This window comes from Camponotus floridanus, unplaced genomic scaffold (assembly GCF_003227725.1).
Source record: "Camponotus floridanus strain SB8 unplaced genomic scaffold, Cflo_v7.5 scaffold119, whole genome shotgun sequence".
In the NCBI taxonomy this organism is placed as follows: Eukaryota; Metazoa; Arthropoda; class Insecta; order Hymenoptera; family Formicidae; genus Camponotus; species Camponotus floridanus.
Genome location: NW_020229236.1, coordinates 145,190 through 159,682, shown reverse-complemented (window position 1 = coordinate 159,682; position 14,493 = coordinate 145,190). Strand labels below are relative to the sequence as shown.

Genomic DNA, 14,493 nt, shown 5'->3' with positions numbered 1-14,493 from the left:
CTTTTTATTATTAAATTAATGTAATAGTTCTATCTTTCAATATTTCATTATTGGTAATTTATTTTAGTTATTTATTTAATTGGTTAATTAATCGATAAATCATATTTCTTTGCTTGGTTGAAAAATTTATCGTGCGAAAATAAGTAATATTGCTTATTAAATCGAACGAACCTGTCATATTATTTACTAAACCATAAGAGTTTATGTATTGACTTGCATATTTACGTTTGCGTATTTATTTCTATAACCGGCAAATCATAAATAATATCATCGAAAATTATGAATATAAATGTCTGAAAAATTTTCGACATTACTTTTCGTCGAAGCTCCAGAAGCCAAAAGTACCTTCAAAGATCACACACTCGGATATCGCGGCATCCCTTATCTGTACGGAAATTCTTGCTTTGCAATCATTTCCGCACGCTCGAGCAGACTCCCACGAATACCGCGATACGTTTCAGTATTCTTCGCGAGTTACGTTCGGCCTATCTTGGCAGCTTTCGCTTTGTTCTCCTGCGATAGTCATGCCGCGATATCACGCGATTCAGGGGTTTTCGTGAGAGGTCGAGTCTGCCGCTGATCACAATCACGAGACATGCTCGGTGGCATTTTTTTCACATTTTCGAATAAATTATTCCGCCATGAATTCATTCACGTTTAATAATCGCAGTTTTTTGCGCCAAATAACGAGCTAAATCTCTTACAATAAAATTGAATCAATAATGAATCGGAATATCACATAACAATATGATTATTAGAAAATTAATAAACGGGATAATGGAAAAGCGATTAAATTACCTGAAAGTTTCGTTATGAGATGTTAAAACTAGTGAAAGAATTTGCAACAAAGAAAAGTACAGACAAGTGATTGAAGAATTAAGATTAAACGATTGTCTAGGATTAAACGTAGAGTTCACGAAGTCGCGGACGAGGAAGAATTACACATTAAAACGCGCGATCGTTGCAGCGAATGCCAACGGCATACTCAATTAATGTTTCACGAACTAATTTAACGCGGGGAAAATATTCTTGCACGCCGGAAGACAAATCGAGACCTTTAAACTTTTGTTCCCGGCAATTTGCCGGTACTTACTTCTCTGTAAGAATTTCATTTTTCCGACGTGAGAGGAAAAAGTTTGAGATTTCAAGCGCGGTCGAGCGTAGGAGCGCAGCCGCAAAATTAAGGAAACGTTAGGAGCGAGTTTAAACTCCTGCTGCTCTTAACGATCCCTAAAGAATTAAATTTAACGACAGTCAAATCGTTTAGCCATCGCAGATTCGTTTGGGGCGAGAGTTCGACGAAATATCATGAAATTTCAAGCGCGTTGTTCCAAATCGAATTGCGTCCTATGACAAATGCGAATTGAATTATTCATGGCAGAACTAACACAATATTTCTTCGCGCGATATTGGCTTTATAATTTAATACATCATTGATTCCCGACTAATTTATTAATTATATGTGCTTTAACTTACAGATATTTTAATCGATTAAATTTAACGAGGAAAAGAATAATTAACTTGAATATTTCAATAATTTATCAGTAAGTATTTCCTTCGATGTAAAATTTTAACGCCAGATTTTTTCATCTTATAACAAAATATGCAAAAATTTATCGAGATAATTATTTCAAAAAACTCTTCACAAAAATCGCGGATTTTTTGAGTCGTCTTAGAACAAATTCTTTTTGCGGGATGTCGCCGATGCCTGAAAATGACTGGCACGTGTACATACGCGGGGCCAAAAGCGATTCTATTGTTGGATTGAACGTTGGCGTGCTCTGCTCGAGGCAGATGCTTAAATCGAGATTAAATCCAATTAAGTTCGTCATCGGTGCCCGCGTAACTCTCGTCGTACGAGAACGATTCCCGATCTCGTCCCAGCGATGAAAGAAAATCGATTACTCGCCTAGATGATGCTCCCCGACATCTATAGATTTTTTCTTCCATAATCAGGGATAAATAAACAAAAAAATACCATCACAACCAGATGATCGATTATTTGTGTTATTTTCTCAGTAAATTAGTTTACACTCTCAAAGGTGATATTTCGCGTAATAATGTGTTTCAATTTATTTACCTAAATTAATATATCTCCCGAAATATTATTCTTTTGTTAAGTCTTCTTGTAAAAATTATTATTATTTTATTTAAAAAAATATAAAATTGAATTTTCTCTAAAAATCAGTTTTAAATTTGTTGCACATTCGATATAAAATATTTCATTATATATATATATATATATATATATATATATATATATATATTATACATATTTTTGTTACAAAATTGTTGATGTAAATCGTCATTATAATCGTTTATAATCATTTTATAATAATTATTAAGTTTATAAAAAACACCACGAAAAAGCCAATTTTAAGTTTAAAAAAAATTTTTTATTTACGGGGGGAGGACGATATTCAAAGACATGTATCGGTCGTAAACTTCATTCGCGATTTATCGTCCGGTGTACATTCGCGAGAGTAAAATAGAATCGGTATATATACATGTGGTTGTTCGGAGATTAGCGTGGCACGTGTTCTTAGTGTTTTCATGTTCGTGTGAAAATGGATGTATATAATCCACGGTAGTTGTTTGGCTGCTATGGGCTAAAGCGGGAGAGAGCAAATAAAAGTAAGTGTGTAATTCTTTCTCGTCCGTGTACATACAACATCCGAGAACGATCTACATCATATGCAATCTGAAACTCAGAGGAAAGGTACAAACAAAAATTACCACAAAAGTTTAAATGTTGAAAGAAGACAACTAGATGTTACTTTAAATTTACAACGAAACTAAATAACTGTTAAATTATTTTGTCCATTATTTTTGTGTCTTATGCTTATCTTCTTTCTAGAAGATAATCTTAAACAAAATCACTCAACATTAAAGAATGTAATAAAAGCAACAGTTTTTTCTAGTAAGTTGAGAAATCCGCTTATTCGTAAATAAGAATAAATAATCTTTATATATGTACATGTGGATTTTATATTTTAAAGCTATAATCAGGAGTGGTTACAATTTAATTACAAAACTTACTTTATAGCTGTTACGTGACAAATCATTAGAAGAGATCAAATAACATTATCTTTTCATTAAATATTATTATTAATCGTATGCAATGTGCAGATGCATTTGCATGTTGCTTAATTGGATCGTACTGTAATATGTAACGAGAAGTAAATTTTCTGTTGTTAGTTATTATATAATAAAGTTGATTTTATTTTCAGTTATAATGAAGCACAAAGCAAAGAACAACTATACAACTTTGACGACAAAAATGTAGCATTCCTTTCTTTGTTCATGTGATCTAACAAAGTATTTCAGACATAAAAAGCATATAATACTGTATAGTAAATAATGGAAGTGATGACAAAGCCAATACAAGTCTTTGAACATTTATTGCACTGTAAGTATTTATATTGTAAGTATTTTTATTTTATTATACTTTTTTGTTAGTATGTCTCTCTTTTGTTCTTGATAAGCTACTTGACTAACTAAATATAATCCTTCTCCTCTTTTTAAATGAGAATCTTCTCCAAAATTTAATTTTGATTTTTGTAAAAAATAAATTTCTATTTTAAACTTAAAATGACAATTAAACACATACGATTATTACGATGACGATTAAAAATTAATTGTTATGTTACTCATATCAGCTATATTATATACAAAATATATTAAATGTGTAATTAACTTAAAAGCGATTTTAAAAGAAAATAAAATTTTATATTTTCTTTTAAATGCTTGTTGTTAAATCCTAGTAATAAAAATAAATATTATTATTCGACAAGAATCTAAATAAAGATCGAAACTAATATTTACTATGAGGATACACTAGGATATATAAGTATATTGTATACGTGCCCAAAAGCTCGTATTGACTTCGTCATCATTAAATTTATTCTAAATTGATACGAGCCAAAGATTGATTTTTGTATTTTTATTATTTTAATTAATAATTCATATGCATACATACATATAGCAGTTCAGCTTTATAAATTTTGCGGTAAGACATATTATACCATAAGACTATCGAATTTTAGAACCCGCTCGAGTGACGTGTGTTGTTCTCAAAAGCTTCGTTCCACACCGATAATTAATGTGAGCAACGCTATCCTCAAATTTAATTAACTCCAAACTCTCGCAAAAGGGTTTATTTATGGTTATTTTCGCGACTGCGAACGCATGGAATAATACTTAATTTTATGAAATTTTTTTGACAAAGAGAGCATCCAATTATGCAGTACTTCCACATTATTGCTTCGATGCAAAAAGTATAATTCTACAGTATGCATATGTTTAATCTAAAAGAGCAGATAATTATTTGAAATAATAATATTTTAATTCACTTTTTACATTTAAATGGAATTTAAATGTAGATAAAAAATTTTTTAATTTTATCAATTTTAATCCGTAAAATATTAATGTAAAATAATATAAATATACTACGTATATGTTTGCAGATATTCCGCACTGAAATCTCAATATAAATGTATGCGAATGTAAAATAACAATATAAAAAAAATATATATAAAAAATACACATAAAAAAATATTTAAAAAATACACAAATTATTATCTATTTCAGTTGATATTCATTTTTTATTATATTGTTTTTTATTCTTATGTTGTTTTCAATTCTTATTCTCATTATTATTTTCTTGTTGAGTTTATTTTTAAAATAAATTTTTGCTTAATGGAATTAAGCTGATTAGAACAATAAAGTTGTATTATTCCCGATGCGCAACCATGGACGAAACATTATTCCCGATGCAATCTTAATCAAGCTAAATGCGACAAACTGAATACGAGATGCACGTTAATTGGAATTTATTTTTGCAAAGTCTATTTAAGAATTGTGTAGTAAGCGATACGTAAGCGGGCTTATCTCTTAACGACTGACCAGGTAAATCAATACTTCTGGCCTCTCTACAAAAAACGCACCGCTACTGTATATCAGCGCGTTCCACTTGGTTGGATTACGCTAGTTATCTAGTGAATTGGCTGACGTGTCCATTGAATTCGGCCAAATTATGGTGCCTTTCGCTTACGTAACGTTTATCCTCCCCCTTTCTCTCCTTCATCGATACAATCCTAGAAAAATTTCTTGCAAGATGGAGCGACCACTTGACTTTTGCAAATAAACAGGAGAAACACGGCTTTCTTTGCTGTTGTGATATTTTAAATGACCAAAATAAGCGTGTTAGAAGAATTCCGCTAGAAAAATAAAGTTTTAATCTCACATGTTTATTTTGTAAATATGTGAATCTGAAAAAATCGCATGAAGTTGTTTCTCCGAGAAAAAAATACTTCTCGAAACCTTATCTTATGAAAACGTTTTCTGTCTCGCATTTTAAAGACGAACGGTAAATTAGAGCCGGCTTGAAGGAAACCGTGAGTGTAATTCGGCTTGCTACTACGTGCAGTAATTACACTCACATTCATTTTCCCGAAAAGGAAACGACTGCATCAGATGATTAAAAATCACGAGACTTTGTAATGCAGCTTGCAAGTAATATGGGTCACTTCGTTATAAATTCCATTTTATCTTCTTTACGCATATTTCCTGCCTACAAAGCAGCAAAAATATGCTACAACATAATTAGTTAATAATTAATAGAACTTGCGGATCCAGTTTTAGCTCGTAATTATCATTTATTACAATAACGAAGATATACATGGGATATATATAGGATATTGCGAGTATCCTATTATTAGCAGCAAGGCACTTTCTCCGATCAATTAATAAAATTAGTTTCATTTAGTAAAAGTTCCCTATTTCCATGACGTTTTAATATTTGCGTAATTTTAAATGTCTCGATAGATAATCGGCAATTTAAGATTCCATTTGAAAAATGTGTATTTACATACATATTCGAAATTAAATAAAGGATAAAATTTTATTTCATGAACGGTGATTCGCGCGTCATATCTAAATTTTAATAAATCTTCCACAAAATGTCAAACACTCGATTCATAAGTTATGCATTACGTATCTCGTATCTTTTTTTCCGCGAGCATGTAAGTTATCGACGTCGCACGTGCCATGATAAAAATCATCGACACGCTACATCCGTCATTCATGACAACCTCGCATAGTCGTGGATTTCGCACGCAATAAAGCCTTCGCGTTCGTCTCGCCATCGTGACATGATTTATTGAGTAAAACCTCGAGTGCGTCTTTTCGTAAAACGAGCGAAATGTATCGTTTGCGAATAATTTATTGCGAGCACGTTTTTTCGTTTAAATTACCTTCATTTTCATACGCACTTTACCCAATAATTATAATATTGCAATTTCATTATTGTAACTACACTGTTACAGCTACATTTGAGCAGAGAGAAAAGGAATCGCAATGCGGATATTGGATTCTCGATATATTAATAGCGTTAATTATTAAATTGTACAAATTGCACGTCGAAAATTGACCAATTCAATATTACTACTATTGAACGGATTATCTTTGAAAAAAAATGATAAGCTATTTATTACTACTTTACAACATAAATAATAAATAATTTTGATACAAACTAATATTGCAAATTACTGACAGAACCAACAGGTAAATATCGAAAATGTTTGATGATCTAAATCTGTATATTTACAATTTGCAGGATATACAGACTCACGTAATTAAAAATGGCCTTAAATTTATGTTTCCAATGTTAATAGATTGCAATTAATAAATTGCATATTTAGTTATATTTTCACAATAATTCTTATTAAGAAATTAATTTAATCTTGATGTTAATTATCATTTAATCTTGATATTAATTATCTATATAAACTAAATTAGTTATATCTATAAAAAACTATTCTGGTTTATGAGTTGAAAAACATGACTTGAACACTTTTCACTCGTTCTCCTATTTGAAGATTCTTATTTTAAACTCACTTCTAATATGCTTTGTTTAATTATTAGTGAAGGAGATCAAATATCAGTGAAATATCGTGCAGATAATATGAAGATATTCACGTATGCTTATGAAAGTAAAATCAAACTTCTTTTACATACAGTGATTTTACAAATGAATTTGTTAAAATGGCGAACATAAAACTATCAATGAAAAATATCTGAATTAATCAAATTAATATCTCGTTTCTTGCAAATGGCTTCCAAAAATATCTTTTCAGGTTGATAGATATATACGCGAATATTTCATTAATGCGAAAATATGCGGAGCATTGAATGCCTCGGTTAAAATATAAAAAATTCTTGGTTAAAATATAAAAGAAGCGTGCGAAATGCACGTTTCCCAAAGAAATCCGCTATTATTTTTTTATTGCGAGCACAGAAAAATCCGCTTCGCTATTTAGTATAAAGGTACGAAATGGGAAAGAAGACCAATGAAATTACCCAACGATCGATTTAATGATATCACTGGGCTTTGTGAGATCTACTGCGACAGAAGATACAGTAGATCCTTTTATTAACGAAGCTTTGTCGCTGCTTTGCCGATTCTCCATTCAGCCATCTCTAATACCGACTTAATAATAGCCTACGATTCTGTATAGTGCATTGAACATTTCTCTCTCTCAATTTCATAGATTTCAAAAAATTCAAAAAATAATTCTAAATATCAAACACTTAATATAGATAGATAAAAAATTGCAATAAATAGTGCACGTATTGAAATTTCAAAATCAAATATCAAAATTTTATATCTGTATGTCTAATCTCGCTGTGAAAAAGTTTAAAAATAATTACAAATAATCAATATGAATATTTTTGCATATTTGTCGCTATTTCGTTCTCGTTTTCAAACATAAATCTACAGATAAATTTGATATTACAAAACTTTTTATAATTTTTTATTTTATATGAACTTTTATCAATTTTGTATGACTTATTTTATATGAAAATCCAAAATATATTTCTTTTTTTTATTAATAATTATAAATAATTTCTATGAATAATTCTATGAAATAGTTTTTGAATAATTTCTCTTTTTATTTTCATGTAAAATGTGATCCTTTTTTAAAATACTCCCCGAAATTGATTTTAAAAATGATTCGAAATGTTAAACGTTAAAAGATTTTTAATGATATTCAATGATGGCGTTTTAATAAAATATTTCTCGCGTGGGTTATTCCGTTCATTAGATCGTCGCGTTGTCGCGGGCGAGTAGGTTCGGAAAGGATGGTTTCCAGACGAGTGATCTTTTAGATATCGTGCCAGGTACCCAGAGGAAAATACAGAATTGACGTAAGAGAGAAACGAAAGAGAGAGAAAGAGAGAGAGAGAGAGAGAGAGCGAAAATGTCGTCTATTGTTTTCCCTAGGACAATGACATGTAAAACGGAGATGCAGGCGGCATCCGTTGCGTTTTAAGATCCTGATCATTAACCCTTTCGATATCACAAAAGTGTGAAACAATCATTTACGGCTGAATGCATCGAATTCGCGAATGTGTCTCTTACGAGGCACACTTGGACTTCGCGCTATAACATTATTATGTAATTGAAATGAATTAAATATCGACACGTTAGAATAAAAAAATGAATAAATAAAGAAGTGTGAGTCAATTCTTATTAGAAATCTGTGGCAATACTTCTTTTTAATACGATATATAAATATGCATAAGTATTTTTCAGTCGTAACAAGTACCGGTTAAGACGAATATATATTTTGTAATGAATATTTTCAGGTGACATATCTATACGTCTCGCGAATGCTTTTCAAACGACGTATATAAATGTCTCTCGTATAAAACGAAAGGGTTTTTTAAATTAGGCGGCATGCAGAAATCAAGATCTCGCAAACTTTCGCGCGCACGTTCACCCGATTCGCAAAAGAACGATAGCGATCCTGAAATAGTCCGACAATGTTTTGATCTCAATCAGATATCTTTCTGTTTCTTTTTGTTTTCGGATAAATTGTTGAAGAAATGCACTCTCTTTCTCAGCGCCAAGATAAAATCATATTTCCGCCTGTACTGAGAGTCGAACACGCGGCTGGCTACAAATACTTTAGGTCAGGGATACTGCGACATTTACTAAATATTTCAATTTATCGTCACGTAAATTAATATATTTATTAGTATGCTCAAGTAGATTTCCAAAAAATAATAACGTATGCTCATAAAAAACGCAATACAAAGTTGCCTGAATAGCATAAACGATATCTTTTCCTATTGTCCACTTTTCTCTTTCGATCTTTTTAAATAAAAAGCTATTGATGCAAAACGTTGTGTAATCGCTGTTGATAATCGCAGCCGTGAGAGATAAAAAGAGAGAGAGAGAGAGAGATATATATATGATATATTTTAATTTTTATGCAAACTAATCATATATAAAAGTTAAATTAGTTTTTTTAACATAAATTCAAGAAAATAAGCATCATTCTTACATACATATTAATAATCATCTTATGATACTATAAATTGTACATCTTAATGTGTGTGTATGTGTTTATGACATTCAAGATAATCAAGATCATAATTTACATTTTAAATCCAAACATATATAAACATTCATATTAAATAAAAAACAAACGAAAATTCCATAAACATACATATGTCTGTGAATAATTCAGTAAAAGATACTGTGTACATGTATGTGTGCGAAAAAGAGGTAAAAATAAAATTTGGAATTCTGCGGTTTCACAGCTGTTCGACGCTTTAACGCTTTGCAACAGTTTCTAAATTGATTGATATTGGGATAAAGAGGTGATCGACCCCCTTCCCCCCTCAAGCATTGCAGGCAGTAATTTTGTTGCGATGCATCGAGAGAGAGGCTGTCGGAATTTCCGTCGATCCTGAACGATGATTCAGAGGCAAAACATGATTTCGAAAATAAAAAATTATTAAAGTGAAACTGAAGAATTGTCTACTTTTATCCATAAAAATAATCAGACTAAAATAAACATCGTATTTATTATGTTCGATATATAAATTAGATATAGATTAAATGAACTGTAAATGCTTTCAAAAAGATAATAAATTAATAAAATAATAAATTAAAAAGGTAAGATAGATTAATAATTTAGCCCAATACACGGATATAAAGTTTTTTAATTTACAACACTTTCAGTGGCAGATTTTTGACTAATTTTTCGTATATTATTTTTTTACATGGTAGATTATTATGTTATTTACACGATAAATAATTAATATACTGTATAACAAATGGTAACACATTTAAAAGTTTCTGAATTTTTAAATAACTTTAAATTAATATTTTCTTAATCAAATTTTAAAACATAATTATTAACATAACTATTATAAAAAATATAATTATTATTAACTTTATAATATTTAATTACTACTTATTATTCTCTCTCTCTCTTTCTCTCTCTCTCTCTCTCTCTCTTTCTCTCTCTCGTTCTCATTATAATTTTGTAATTTAATTCTTTCAGTAATTTCTCGATGAATAATTCTCTCGTGATTTCTCAATGAATAATTTCGTTGGGAAAAGATATTGAGTTACGTTAATAGCACCAAAGTTGTGGAAATCAATATATTGTACTGCTGCAAATGGTAACCCACTATGATCGCGTAATTCATTCGATTATGTCGTCAATAAAGGGACTAATCAAGCTCGAGAAGACTTTATGAACATCCGGCAATCACTTCCTGAGTGGCTTAATTACTACCTTTTGTGTTTATCATAAGTTTAAATATATTCTGAAATAATTTTTCTCAAAATTATATCTTTCTTTTAATATAAATATAAAAAATAAATACAAAACACGTTCATCATATTAAGACAATTTATGACAGAGCCACAAAGAGAAACAAAGAGTTTTAGAAACAATTAGAAGCAATTTTCACGATATTATATATATAGAAAAATATCATATGGTGTTTATATTTGACGTTTATTACAATCTTTTAATTAAATCTTTTAATTAAGTCGCTTTATTAAGTAACTGATATTAATCCACAAATCTTGTAAAACAAAATATTCTTTTACGAGCATAGTGTCTAAAATTTCATGATATAAAAAAAACAAATAGATAATTCCAAATTATACTCGTTTTTTTCATAAATTCAGATTGGAAAGATACAAATACACAACTAAATTTTTTCTTAAAAAATTCTTCTATAGCGTTGTATTGGTCTTGCGATAAGAAATGCATCCCGATCAACTAGGCTAGCTCCTTTCATTTCCATGCACTCTCGAGAAAACGATTTCCCGTTACACCGTTTTCCTCTCAGATGCAGTCGTATATTACTTCAAAACGCACTCTAACGAAACCAATGGAAATTCGAATTTACCTCTCGGCGATATTGGCTGGTCTGCGAATCTCTACGTAATGACTGGACCAAGATCACAATTAATTAGTGCAGCTTCTTTCAACTTCTCCGAAGCACCTCGTTTCGAGGTTTCTCAATGGCCGACGACGATAGCCCGTTACCGTCAATTCTTTGCTAATAATGTCGCTAAATTGATTTCCTCAGACGCACTTTCCAAACGAATTTCAGGTCCACCTAGCCAGCAGTCTTCACCCGCGACATTTTTCGACGATGAGAGAATCATCGATGAATTTAAATCGTTCGTAAAATCGCTATCTTATGCGCAATACTATCGGCAGTCATCGTCGAATAAGTGGACACCGCCATTTTTCGCGAGCACCCACAGTGTAATTTTGCTCTCTTGGAGAATTATCGTAAAGTTTTAGAGTTCGATTTTACAGAATTTGGATGTATCTTTATGGAAATTCAACATGAATAAACACTCAATCTAATCCAGGCTGGTTACACAATCCGACAAGGTCGATCGCGGCGATCGATGTATGCATATCGATCGTTATCTTTTCCCGTGCGTTACTGTCACCGCAAATGTTGTGTAACGTGCTACGCGAAATACATTAACGCACTCGAGATAAACGACCGTCGTGTTTATTGCGTGCATACATTCAGTGAAATACGCAAGTCAAAAGCCTTCAGATTATCACTCACAAAGCTGCGATAAGCGATGTCGGAAAAATAAATAATAAAATACAATAGGGATCACGAACTGTCTCGAGAATGTGCGTATTATGACGACTTCTGATTGTTATTCATTGACTTTTAACAAAATCGCAGTCGTTTAACAGATAAGGATAGAATTCCCGTCAAATTATATCTCGCGCTGTCGATCTCGATCGCTGTCGAGCTTTTCAATTGCGCGTTTGGAGAATCGTCAGTAGTTCGAAATCAGATATTCGCAGACAAGCAGAAAGAAACGTTCGCACACGGTAGCTGTCAAATTACACGTGAATCGTACGCGCGTAGCACGTCAGATTGAAAATTGTTTTTTCGAAACATCATACTTTAAGTTTAACGATAGATCATTGAAAATCACGCTCACTGTCGATCATCATTAACACCGTTCTCACGTTATGATTAATGTCATTAACGCGTTAAAGAGACGCGTCGAGTAAACGCTGTCAAGCGATCGTTGGGAAAATTTACGTTCGCAACGATCGCGCTATTGCTCGCGATTCGAACATTTGTCTTCGTGGTGAACGGAAGACGATGACGGAGAACAACGGCGACGACATATCCGTTCGCAACGACGGCCGGCGTCGGACTGCTTTCGGCCGCCACTGTCAAGAGGTTTTATCGGCGGCGGGATAGGTCGTGTTCTATACGCGAGCATCTCTCCCATTGACGGAATTTACTGTCAATGAATCTCTCGTTTCTCTATCATAATAAATTGCCGATATGTTACTATGATAGAGCCGTCCCGCGTGCCGGGATAAGTTCGTCGTTTGATATATATGATGGATTAACCGACATTTCCGCCCAATCTAATTCACGACCATTTAATACGGATTGTGATTTAAAAAAAAATTGCAGAAAATCTCCCCCGTGATATGTAAAAAGGTTATTTTTCGAAGTAAACTTACAGAAGCGGAATTAAGAATGTAATAAAATAAAAAATGCATTCAATGTTTTTGAGATTAATTAACATAATTTTAAACAGAGAGATTCGTTTTTTATATTGTAAAAATATATTTTTATTTATAAGAATATGAAAATTAACAAAATTTGTAATCCTTATTAGCAAAACCTGTAAATGTCGCGTATTTGAAGAATATATATCGAATGGTTCACTAAAACTAATTACAAACTACCCTTAAGAAAAAAAAATAAAAAAACAAAAGGAATAAGAAGAAAGAAGAAATAAAGAAAAAGAATAAAGAAAAAAGAATAAAGAAAAAGAATAAAGGAATAAGAATAAAGAAAGAATAAAAAAAAAGAAAAAAGAATAAAGAAAAAGAATAAAGAAAAAGAATAAAGAATAGAACAGAATAAATTTATTTTTGAAAATTCAATCGATCTGTTTTCATTGTTATTTCGTTGTATACAATTGCATGTAACTCAATAACACCTTGTTCAAAAAGAGAAAGAAAGAGAACATTGTTTATGTTGTAAATAAAAAAGAGAGAGTGGAAGGCCACATAAAACAGATAGAAAAAGTTGCTATTAAAGATGCAAATTTGATGTACATATATTTAGATATCGTTATAAGAATGCAAAACATATCGGCTAATTAAGCTCCAGAATTATAAATAGATAACTATATCTTCCCCTTCAGTAACTATTAAGAGAGAGCTTATCCGCTTTAAAAATTTAATTTAAAGTATGAAGTAGAGTTACTTAATTAGTAAGATGTTTTATCTTGTAAATCTAAAAGTTACATAAAAACATGTGATGTATAAAAAATTTTCTTTGGTTTAAAGTTGCGTCTAAATTTGCGAGAGAATACTGTTTTAAAAATGCATGTCTTATATAATCCTAATAAGACATAGTCTTAAAAATTCAAGATTTACATAATCGAGAAAGAATCTCTGTATAAAATTTACATATCAGAATAACATAATGTTATAATACATATTATACGACATAAATATGTGTAAATAAATATAATACAAATTTAAAAACATCATTATATTTAAAAAAATAATATTTTTGGAGTTTAAATAATACTGCTTTTGATATATCATGTTTCTTAATTTTTAAATAGTAGTATTAAGTTATTAATACTAGATGCAAATAATTTAATTAAGTACTTTGCGAGTTATGAGGGTTGAAATAATTTCTTAATTTTACATAAACCATAAAATATCTAGTAAACCATTCATTTTTCGATTATCTTACCTTCATACTTTTATGTACAAAATAATGAAAGGAATCAATTGGTGTAAAGAAAACATACAGTTGTTTTTAAGAAAAAATATGGAATTGTTAATTGCAAATTACATATTTTTTCTTAGAACAACTATGGTTTTCTTTACACCAATGATTCCTCTCATAATTTGTACATAAAAGTATGAAGTAAGAAATCGAAAATGAATGGTTACTAGATATTTTATGTTTATGTAAAATTAAGAAATTATTTCAACCTCATAACTCGCAAATATAAAAAAATGAACATTAAATAGTGTTTGGAAAGCCTTGAATTAAGCTATAAGAATAGAATCAAATGTAGGTGCATTTAAAAAAGTCAATGTGACCTTGACCTGACCTTGACGACGCCATCCAAGGTCAAACTGATAGAAT

At 30.8% G+C, this 14,493-nt stretch overlaps 1 protein-coding gene across 3 annotated transcripts in view; it reads right to left on the bottom strand.

The window, feature by feature from the left end:
- The window catches only part of LOC105256235 (octopamine receptor Oamb), a 120,286-nt gene that overhangs the window by 96,144 nt on the left and 9,649 nt on the right, over window positions 1–14,493 (bottom strand). For 2 of the 3 annotated variants that reach the window (XM_025415256.1, XM_025415258.1), the window contains exon 1: window positions 11,221–12,502. The exons of the other annotated variant lie outside the window; for it this stretch is intronic. The gene's annotated coding sequence lies outside the window, so the exon portion shown is untranslated. Of the gene's footprint in view, window positions 1–11,220; window positions 12,503–14,493 lie in introns of those variants that run through there. 3 annotated transcript variants of the gene reach the window in all.